The 11,566-nt window shown below is 38.9% G+C and overlaps 1 protein-coding gene across 1 annotated transcript in view; it reads left to right on the top strand.

Moving 5' to 3' along the window:
• The first annotated feature begins 220 nt into the window (after positions 1–220).
• The window catches only part of CEP170 (centrosomal protein 170kDa), a 130,578-nt gene continuing 119,232 nt past the window's right edge, over positions 221–11,566 (top strand). The window contains exon 1 of the mRNA XM_011981154.1: positions 221–340. The gene's annotated coding sequence lies outside the window, so the exon portion shown is untranslated. The remainder of the gene's footprint in view (positions 341–11,566) is intronic.

Raw genomic sequence — 11,566 nt, 5'->3', positions numbered from 1 at the left:
CTTTGTGCAGCCCTCCCCCTTCCGCCGTAGCAGTTTGCGAGGGGTGCGGGCGGAGCATTGGAGGGAATGGCTGCGCTGTCGCTGGGGAAGGGATTTTTCCCCGATTGGAGCAGTTCCGCGGGCCGATCCCTTTTGTGTGGTTGGTTTTGAGGTGTGAGGCGGTTGGCGAGGTCAGGCGAGGAGCCTTTTGGACGCGTTGGGAGGGCGTGGAAGACGCGCTGTCATGCACCCTGCCAGGCGACTGCACCCCGCGGAGGCTCTGGCTCCGTAGTAAACCCGGGGGAGGAGAGAGTGGCTTCCTGTCGGCTTCATTGTCCTAGGATTCAAATATAGGGTTTTGGTACGTTTCGCTTCCATTTTATGCAAGCGATGAAAAAATAACATTTGCAGCTGCCTAACACAGGGCGGGAAGACGTGGGATTTGTCTACTAAGTCACAGAATCTCTGTTCGGTGGCGTTTCGTAGAGTTTTATTTATTTATTTAATTTATTTTTGAGGAATGTAAGGGAGACAGGGACTATGCCTGCTGGAGTCCAAGCACCGCCAAGGTGATCAATATAAAATTACTAGGTGACATTGGAGCCTGGGCTGGAGAGGGCCTGACAACGAAGCTGTTGTGTCAGGGAAATGAACCAGCAGAATTGTTTTTTCAATGGGCGGGTAATGCATTTATGTTCTTGAGGGAATAGATACATCTTTCCGTTTTATTTTTTAAGCAAGTAGAACAAACAAAACAACTGGCCCAGTTCATTTCTGTTTCCGAAGTTGTTACCTCATTTTTATTGTATTAATGAAAATTTAGCCATTTGGGAGGAATTTGGCGAAGCAGATGATACATTTGATTGAAAATGCATCTTTTAAAACGATTTCATGCTCAAGTTTACAATGCATACAGCCGTTTGCTGGCGTTGCTTCTTAAAACACACCAGAAGAGAGGATAAAGCAGGATGGGGAGGAGCAGGTGGAGGAATAATGGGAGAGGAGAGAGTGACATTTTGACTATAGTATCTGGATCTTCACTGGTATAACCCTAACTGGGTATGCTTCAGAGACTTAGGAATTCAGCTCTGGAAACAGTACACTGATGAATAGCAAGTTACGTATTTTTCTGTCATTATTTTTTAAAAAGTAAAACTAGGGCTGCCTTTAGCTCTTCCTAACTTTGTAGGTAACACAGAAGAGCCCAAGTGCACTTGACAGAGGAAGACACTAAAACTCAGAAAGTTAACTGACTTGTCTGCCCAAGCCAGACTGTTAATGGAAGGCCGAGCCAAATGAAACTCAAGGTCCATTCTGCAGAGTGATCTTTCCTGTGTCCCCCTAGCCCTTTTACCCTGTGAAAATGTATGGAAAGCTTCTTTACGCTCTCCTTGAGCAGGCTGTGACTATCACTGAACTTGATTCTCACCGTTATTAATCAAGTTCTTGCCTCTGCGATGTAAAAGTAGTAATTCTTCTGAAATGGACCTTTAGTTGTATAAAGTAACTTACTAAATGAGGAAAGATGTCCTAACATGTGCTTTTCATAAAAACGAAGTGTTGCAGTGTTTTCCCTACTACTTAATGGTAGGTTTTAGTATTATTTCTTGAAAATCAATAGTATTTTATAATAATATGATGATCAACTCTATAGGCTGTGTTAAAAATAAAATTTCTGCATAAGAGCCTGTGATGTTTATTTTACCACAGTTAATGAGTTGTAATCATTAACGAGTTATTAGTGATTACTTTCAACTTAAATTAGAATTTACATTTTAAGATATATTAACTTTGTTTTTTATTGGGTTGATTTTGCCATAAAGTGCTCTTTTCTTGCCTTATAATTTTAATCGTTTAATTTTATGTTGCATTTTAATAGACTTCTTTAAAGGATTTATTATTTATCTTAAATTTCAACTTTAAAAAATGTGTAACTAAATTTCATTGTGTGGAATTATATTCAATCATGCTTTAAATGTATTTTACTGGTAAATTGCATTGTGTTCTGAGATTATTTTGTATGGAAATAATCTGCCTGTTCCCTATTTTAACATTAGAATAGTGAAATTTATACTGTAAACCTTAGCATACATTCTGCATATTAATGCTGCTATGGTACTTTTTAAAATTCTGTGCTTCGTGATTTGTTTGATTTGTTCTAAGTATCAGTTTCTTGTTCCTTCTTATCTACTGAAAAAAAGAACTAGTTTTATTATTGTATCTGATTGCAATTAGATAATGCTCATCTAGTACTAAATATTGTATATGCTTAAGTTTTTTTGTCAAAATTTTTTTATTCCACAAAATTCTATTCCTGAAAAATATTTTTTCTATACTAATTAATATGTAAAGACTTTTCTTTCTTATCTGTCCCAAACACTGGGATGTTAAGCAGTGTACTTTTCAACTAAGTATCTGACAGACAACCTGATATTTAATTGCTAACTAAAATATCTGTACAGTTGCAAATTATTCTGGAAGTATAACAAAAGAGCAGTTACATGCCATTTGAAGAATGCTTGGTGAGTAGATAATATTGACTGAAGCATTCAATATTGATCTGTTTCATTAAGAAATGGGATACTTTTGATGGGAAGAAATATCAGACCATCTTTATCTCATTAATAACCAAAATTTCTAATCAAATACCCTAGGTTTTGATTTACTTACTCAAATATTTCATGAAGGATTGTTCAGCAGTGAGTTAGCCACTGTGAGAGAGAAAAAACATCTGTCTGGTAGTGTGGTTGATTAAACTGGATATATTGTACAGTTTAGCAGAAATGTTTTAGCCAAAGCCAGTGACATAGCCAATGTGTGTTACCGGTAAAGCCCACTTTTGTATCAAATAAAGGTGCAGAAACAAAACAGCAAAAGCAAAGTTAAAGAAAACCTCATAAAATCTACTTACATACAAACAGGGATTGTGACAAAGTATAGAAGTGGAGAAGAATCCCAAGCATGCATTGTTGAGGTCTGAAAAACAAATGACACATAGCAGAGAACAAGTCATTTTTTAGGTATATCCATAATTAATAAATGATATAGAAAATATTACCCTTTGAAACACAATATTTATTGAATAGTTGAATAATACCTACTAAATATTGAACATCTCCTAAGTGCCAGGAAGTGTGTCTGTGATGTGTGTGTATTTAATTTATGCAACAAATTTCTAAATTAAGGTATTAGTTTTACACATTGAAAAAATTTGAAGCATAAAGTTAGTGAATAACTTTGCCTCTGTGTTACACATTCCTAACTGATAGGGCCTATAATTGAACCTTTGTCTTTCTGGCTAAAGCCAAAATTCTTTCTACTCATCTTAGTAAGTTAAAGAGTACCACTTGTTTCCTTACTCTGGTTCATACAATTTTAGAATTCAAGGGAACTTTAGAAGTCAGCTCATACAATGTGCCACCCACTACTAATATCTCTGAGATGTTATTAGGTCCAACTTCTCCACAAACCCTTCCCTGGACATAGAAAAGCCTGTTTAGCTTCCAAAAAGTGTAATAGGAAGATCTTACTTAAATTGAGCTAGTAGCTGCTTTTACTATATAACTTCTTCCCATTGGTTGCAATTCAGTCTTTAGAAGTAAGATGAAGTAAGGTTTTTCTCAGTGTATTAACTAGATTTTCTCTTGTCTAAATGTTAACAACACCTCCAACTTCATGTAATTTCCTTTGCCATCCCTCACATCTCTAAGTTGGATTCAGTCAGTTCTGTCAGTGCCATTCTTTGTGTTCTGAGCTTGTTTCCATATTTAATTCTGCAGTTAGGGTCTGAATGCAAAGTGCAGTGAAATTGTCCCTTTTCTTATTTCAAGCCATACACACTTGTGTTTAAAGTCTAAAATTGTATCAACTCTTTAACAACAGTAATCTCTGCTAATTCAAAGCAAAAAAACAGAGAGAGAGAGAGAAACGTTACATGGCTTCTCAAGTTATAGTTATGTAATTCAAGGGATTATTTTTTGAGATTTTATCTCCTTTTCTAATGTTCATAAATGGCCTTTATTAAATGATAGTGTTAGTAACACCTGTTAATGATAGGTGTTAAGTTTCTTTTGATGTTGGTCATGGGGTTTTGTTTTCTTTTATTGTTCCTAATTAACCAATAAAAAGTTGGCAGCCTTATGTTGATTCTTACTTTGTTTTCTAGAAAATTGGTCTGGAAACCACTGACGTAGTCAACATAAATCAACATTTTTACACGTAGCTAGATCTGTCCCATTGTGTATATACACACTGATGATGTTTTTAAAGCAGTATTTTACCATTGCACCCTATTAAATTTCATCTCCGTGAACGTAGCCATAGTTAAAACTTGGGATCTTCTTGAATCATGATTCGTTCATCCAAGGGATTAGCTTTCCTTCCTGGCTTTTTGACATTTATAAATTTAACAGGCCAAACTCTTATGTCTTCATCCTGGCCATATACTTAATATAGCCAAGGACGAAGCCGTGCACATTTATAAATAGAATACATGTTACGTAAATAAAAGATGCTGGGAAGAAAGGTGACACAAAAATAATGAAAACCATTTGGATGGCTTTTGTTTGTTTGTTTTTTGGGGTTTTTTGTTTGTTTGTTTTTGTTTTTGTTTTTTTGAGACGGAGTCTTGCTCTGTCTCCAGGCTGGAGTGCAGTGGCGCAGTCTCAGCTCACTGCAACGTCTGCCTCCTGGATTCAAGCTATTCGCCTGCCTCAGCCTCCCGAGTAGCTGGGACTACAGGCATGCCTGGCTAATTTTTTGTATTTTAGTAAAAACAAGGTTTCAGCATGTTGGCCAGGATGATCTTGATCTCCTGACCTCATGATCCACTGCCTAGGCCTCGCAAAGTGCTGGGATTACTGGTGTGAGCCACGGCACCTGACCTTTTTTTGTTTTTTAAATTAAAGAGAACACCATTATATCCTCCAGTAGTAAAGGAATTAGATGAAGTTTACATATAGTGGAGGATATGGATAATTCTTTTATGATATAAAGTCACGTAAGGATAGATGCGATGAAGAAAAATTAATCAAGGTAAAGAGATAGTGATGGAGGACTGCTCTTTTAAATTTATTTTCAAGTGTTCATTCAGGTAGTTTTCAAATAATATGTTGAAAAGAAATAATATGAAAAACCTCTTCACCCTACATCTTATCTGCTGAGTTACCACTTTTGCCAATCCAGTAAGTAGCTATTTTTATTATTTCTTACGTATTCTTCAGTGAACTTTTTTTTTTTTTTTTTTTGAGACAGAGTCTTGTTCTGTCACCTAGGCTGGGATGCAGTGGCAGGATCACAGCTCATTGCAGCCTCGACCTGCTGGGCTTAAGCGATCCTCCCACCTCAGCCTGTTGAGTAGCTGGGACTACAAGTATGTGCCACCATGCCCAGCTAATTTCTTGTAGAGATGGGGTCTCACTATGTTGCCAAGGCTGGTCTTGAACTCCTGAGCTTAAGTGATCCTCTTTCCTCAGCCTCCCAAAGTTCTGGTATTACAGGCATGAACCAACATGCCTGGCCATGAATTTTTCTTCACCTCAAGCAAATATAAATATATATTTTGTGTCCCCTATATGACACAAAAAAATAGCCTCTTTATCCACTATGCTACACCTTGAGAACTGTTTTAGAGTGGTTAGGGAATCCCTCTTTCTGAGGTGACATTTAGCAGAGAGCTTGCATTAGGTAAGGAAGCAAGCCTGTAGGTATCTGAGTGGAGAGTATTCTACTCTGGTGCAGTGGTTTTGAGGCAGGAACGGGATAAGTGAATTTGGAGAACACTGTGGCTGAAGGTGAGTGAGGAAAAGGTGCTTATAGGAGGAAATGAGGTTGCGTAGAGATTTTATTGGTTGATTTTAAGTACTGTGAGTGTTCATTGGAGGATTTTGAGCACAGCCCAAAAGATGGTTTATATTTTTAAAGAATGGCTCTGGGTATTCTTTAAGCCACTGGGAACCATGAGATAAGCGAGGAAATGACTGGAATGATCTGGTTTAAGAGACGTTAATGGTTTAGAGTAGAGCGACAGTAGTGGCATTAGTGAAAGTTATTAGGTTCTGGCTTTAGAGAGTCAAACGTTTTGGACATGTTAGTTTGAAGTGTCTGTTAAACACCCAAGAGGACACCTCAGGTAGGCAGTTGGAGATGTGAGTCAAGAATTCAGAGGAGAGGTTTGGACTGAAGATAGTTAAATGTTAAGCATCACCAGTAGACTTAAAGGGATCTCTTGGGTAGGGAGTTAGACGGAGAAGAGATCCAGAAATTGAGAACTTGTACTTTCCACATGAAAAGCTGAGCAAAAGAGAAGGTGCCATCGAGGAGGATTGAAAAGTGGCCAGTGAGGTGTGAGGAAACTGAAGAGTATATTGTCCCACAAGCCAAGTAAAGGAAGTATTTTTAGAGATAAGGAGTGACCTGTATCACCTTTAATCACCTAAATACTTCCTAAGAAATCAGGCAGTATCCTCTTTCTTTCTGAATGGTCTCTGAGAAAGCAATTTCCTTTCTTCCATCTGGTTTATCAACATGAATGTTCACAGTTATTCTCCCCTGGAAACTATGAAATCTAAAGCCCTGAACAAAGTTTTACTCATGAAGAGGCCAATGCTGTTTCCTACGTGGATGGGTATGGCCGCTGCTGCTGCCTCTATGTTTGAACAAGAGAAGCGATGCTGTTGCATGGGAAGAATTTTTCAGGAAGCTAGTGATAGGCCAGCTACCTCAGAGCTTTATTGTGGTAGCCAAATGAGGTGGATGTAAAAGCCAAATGAAAGATATAACTGCAGGTAGGGGTCTCCTTCCCTTACTGCCCCAAGTGTGGTACCAACTTGATGGTGTTAGATTTGAAGAACTATGTATGTTGGCAAATAAAAATATTTTTCATTTTGAGTCTGTAGGAATGTTTTTTTTACTTCCTCTGCATTCTATCCCCATAGGCAGTTTTGCACATCATTTTATAATATTCTTGAGGGTAGAGGAAAGGGCTTGATGCTAGAAAGAGGATAAAAACAACCAGGCCGGGCGCAGTGACTCACACCTGTCATCTCAGCACTTCGGGAGGCCGAGGCGGGTGGAACACCTGAGGTCAGGAGTTCGAGACCAGCCTGGCCAACATGGTGAAACCCTGTCTCTACCAAAAATACAAAAATTAGCCAGGGGTGGTGGCGCAGGCCTCTAATCCCAGCTACTCAGGAGGCTGAGGAAGGAGAATCGCTTGAGCCCAAGAGAAGGAGGTTGTAGTGAGCCAGGATTACATCACCGTACTCCAGCCTGGGCAACAGGGTGAGACTCCATCTCAAAAAAAAAAAAAAAAAAACAAGTTTTAAGATAATAGCTTTTTTCCCCAATCCTGAATTCATCCTTTAATTCTAAACTGTCCAGATAAAGAGACTTTAGGTGGAAAAGTGAGCAATGTAAAAGACTTGCTTACGGTTTTTTCCCTAGGCCGGCCAGGAAGACTTTCTTCTTTTAACCAACTTTTTTCTGGAAGGTGTTCAACTCAGTACTGGTTTGTCACGTTACACGGAATAGAAAAAGTGCACATTCAAAGCTTAGGGACTGGTTAGGGGTTTTGAACGGTTGGCAGCCAGCTAGAAACTGATTTGAGGAAACAGGAGGGTAGGAGAAATGAGTCCCCTTGATGATAATAGGGGTTAAGTGCAAAATACTTATTTTGGTGAAAAAGGAGCATCGCAAATACAGGACTTTCTGCAGTCAGCTTTTGGAGGCAGTGGGGCTATACCTGCACAACATTTAGGTATCTTGCAAACCTTATATAATATGATTTGCTATGGTTGGTCATTACATACTTCTCCTTGGATAAAAAGAAATGTATATAATGCATTGCAAATTGAAGGCCCTTTTATTTTTTAATACTTTTTTATATTAAAAATCTAATCCTAATACATGGCAGAAAATTTAGAAAACAAGATTTTCTACCATGAAGTACTATTATAATCCCACTAGCCAGTAGCCGTGTTATATAATCTTGTCTAGTCCAGTTTAATTTGGTAACATTTTATCATGAAGTTAAACTTTTCGGCTCCAACTTTTAACGGTGGTATAGAGTGTGTCTTCTGAAACATATCATCTACTTACATACAATTTATGAAAATTAAAGATATTTTTTAAATTGCATTTTTAAAATTGTAAACAACAGGCCGGGCGCAGTGGCTCATGCCTGTATCCCAGCACTTTGGGAGACCGAGACTGGCAGATCACTTGAGGTCAAGAGTTCAAAACCAGCCTGGCCAACATGGGGAAACCCCGTCTCTACTAAAAATACAAAAATTAGCTGGGCTTGGTGGTGCATACCTGTAATCCCAGCTACTCGGGAGGCTGAGCAGGCGAATTGCTTGATTCCAGGAGGCAGAAGTTGCAGTGAACTGAGATTGCTCCACTGCACTCCAGCCTGGGCAGCAGAGAGAGACTCTGTTTCAAAAAATAAAAAATAAAAAAATAAACAACACTGTAATGGACATTTCTAACTCTGAATTTCTGTGCAAATCAATGTTTTTCTTTGATTTCAACAAATTATGGTTAAAATACAATGCAGATACAAATGCAGAATTCTACTAATTAAACCTTTTCTAACTTCAATAAAATTACCCCCTCCAGTTTATATCAGTTTATTCTTCTACCACTGGCATATGAAACTGTGTGTTCCTTCAACCCTTCATCAGTGCTGAATATTGCATATCTTTTTAAAAATTTGCTTTCTTTTTTCTTTTTTTTGAGGCAAGGTCCTGCTCTGTTGCCCCGGCTAGAGTGGAGTGGTGTGATCATGGTTTGCTACAGCCTTTACCTCCTGGAGTCAAGGGATCCTACCCACTCAGCCTCCCAGGTAGCTGGGACTGTAGGCATGGGCCGCCATGCACATCTAAGTTATTTTATTTTATTTTATTTTATTTGAGACGGAGTCTCGCTCTGTTGCCCAGGCTGGATTGCAATGGCGCGATCTCGGTTCACTGCAACTTCTGACTCCCAGGTTCAAGCGATTCTCCTGCTTCAGCCTCCTGAGTAGCTGGGATTACAGGCGCCCACCACCACACCTGGCTAATTTTTGTATTTTTAGTAGAGATGGGGTTTCACCATGTTGGTCAGGCTGGTCTCGAACTCCTGACCTCATGATCTGCTCACCTCAGCCTCCCAAAGTGCTGGGATTACAGGCGTGAGCCACCCACCACACTGGCCAAGTTTTTTTTATTTTTCACAGAGACAAGGTCTCATTTTATTGCCTAGGCTGGTCTCAAACTCCTGGGCTCTAGCAGTCGTCCTGTCTCAGCCTCCCAAAGTGGTGGGATTACAGGCATGAGCCACCCAATCTGGACAGTTTTGCCACTTTGATAAACAATAACCAAAAAAAACCTTATTTAAATTTCTCTTACCAGTAACACTTAATATTTTTAAAAAATATGCTTATTGGCCATTGTATTTCCGATCTGAATTGCTTGTGTGTGTTCCTTTTGCTTGTTTTTCTAAAGGATTGTCCATCATTATATTCACTTGTGACAGATTCTAGGATCACCATACTTCTGTTGTATCACCCTGCTACCCTCACTTGTAACAGCTTTTGTGTAATAGATACTGTAAAAAATTTTTCCCAGATTGTCATTGCCTTTTAAATTTGTTATTTTTACCCAACAAAGATTTTAACATGTGTATAATCAAATTTCTCATTTCCTTTTTCTTATGAAATAATCTCACTACCCAAAATTTTATTAAATTCATGCCTGTCGTATTTGTGATTTGAATTTTTACATACAAATGTGTTAATTGATAATGTTTTTTTGAATGTGTTTAGTCATATATAGCCTGCTGTGTCAGTTTATTGTATAACTCCCCAGAGTTTTTACTTTCTTTTTTTTTCTTTTTTCTTTTTACTATCTTTTTTTTCTTTTTTTTCTTTTGTTTCACTTTGTCCTCCAGACTGGAGTGCAGTAGGGGGGATCTCCGCTCACTCCAGCCTGGATCTCTTGGGCTCAAGTGATCCTCCTGCCTGAGTTCCCCAAGTAATTGGGAATACAGGGCATGCGCCCCCACGCGCAGTTAATTTTTTCATATTTTGGGTAAAGATGGGGTTTCACCGTGTTGCCCAGGCTGGTCTCAAGTTCCTGAGCTCAAGCTATCTGCGTGCCCCAAGACTCCCAAAGTGCTGGGATTACAAGTGTGAGCCACGACGCCTGGCCCAAAGTTTTTACTTTCTAAACTATTTGTTTTTTAATTTCCTCTTTTCACTAGAATTAAATTGGGAGATACATTTTTGAGGGTGAGTGTGAGATGCAAGGAGCTCTCTGTTTTGGTGGGGTGGTTATTCTAGATTTTTTCTTTTTTTAAAATGGAAATTCTCAGATATACAGGAAAGTTGAAAGAATTTGACAGTGACCACTCATATACTCACCATGTTGATTCTACCAGTAACACAGTACCAGTTTTATCACATACCTAGCCGTTTATTCATCATTCCATTTATCAGTGTATCTTGTATTTTGATGCATTTCAAAGTAAATTGCAGATACTAGCATTTGTGTGTGTCTGACTAAAGTACTCTTAAATTAATTGAGGCTAATTATGTTTCAGTTTTACATTTTCTGAATGTACTATTGAAATATTTTCCAACCTATCACTGTTATATTAAAAAAGACAGTTAAAAAATGAACATACTGTTTTTCACTCCAGTAGTTTTGGTGAAGTAGGTGTTTCTGTAAACAGCTAGCTAACTACATTGACACAGATGACATTGAGTTATTCCTTTCGGGGGTAGGGCGTGTGTGTGTGTGGTATCTACTTTTAAAGAGGAATGATGACCGGGCGTGGTGGCTCCTGCCTGTAATCCCAATACTTTGGGAGGCTGAGGCAGGTGGATCACGAGATCAGGAGTTCGAGACCAGCCTCGCCATCATGGTGAAACCCTGTCTCTACTTTAAAAAAAATACAAAATGAGCCAGGCCTGGTGGCACGCAGCTGTAGTCCCAGCTATTTAGGAGGCTGAGGCAGGAGAATCGCTTGAACCCAGGAGGCGGAGGTTGCAGTGAGCTGAGATCACCCCACTGCACTCCAGCCTGGGTGACAGAGCAAGACTCCGTCTCAAATAAATAAATAAATAAATAAATAAATCAGTATGGTAAGTTGAATTTTGTTTCTGTTTTTTAAGCTAAAGAGCTATTTAGTGACGCTTATGTTGTTTCTCTAATCCAGAGGTTCTACCCTTTAGTATCTAATCCAGGAGTAAATTATTCGTTCTAAATTTTATATCTTACTACATTCCACTTCCACTATCCCCCTACCCTTCTTTACCTACATAAGGAATTATATGTTGGGCCATTTAGTAAAAAATAAAAGCCCTTCCTTGAAGTTTTACCCTATGACTCCTTCCTTCCTTTCTCACTCCCTCCCTCTCACTCTGTCGCCCAGGCTGGAGTGCAGTGGCATAATCGTAGCCTACTGCAGCCCCAAACTCCTGGGCTCAATCGATCCTCCTGTCTCGGCCTCCCAAAGCACTGAAATGATAGGCATGAGCCACCTCACTTAGCCTTTATCCTATGATTCTAAGTGGTGTACAACAAATTCCGCAATGTTAAGGATCTAC

The sequence above is a fragment of the Mandrillus leucophaeus genome, unplaced genomic scaffold (genome assembly GCF_000951045.1).
Source record: "Mandrillus leucophaeus isolate KB7577 unplaced genomic scaffold, Mleu.le_1.0 Scaffold220, whole genome shotgun sequence".
NCBI classification, from domain to species: domain Eukaryota; kingdom Metazoa; phylum Chordata; class Mammalia; order Primates; family Cercopithecidae; genus Mandrillus; species Mandrillus leucophaeus.
Note: the sequence above shows the minus strand (reverse complement) of the source record. Positions and strands in the feature narration are given on the sequence as shown.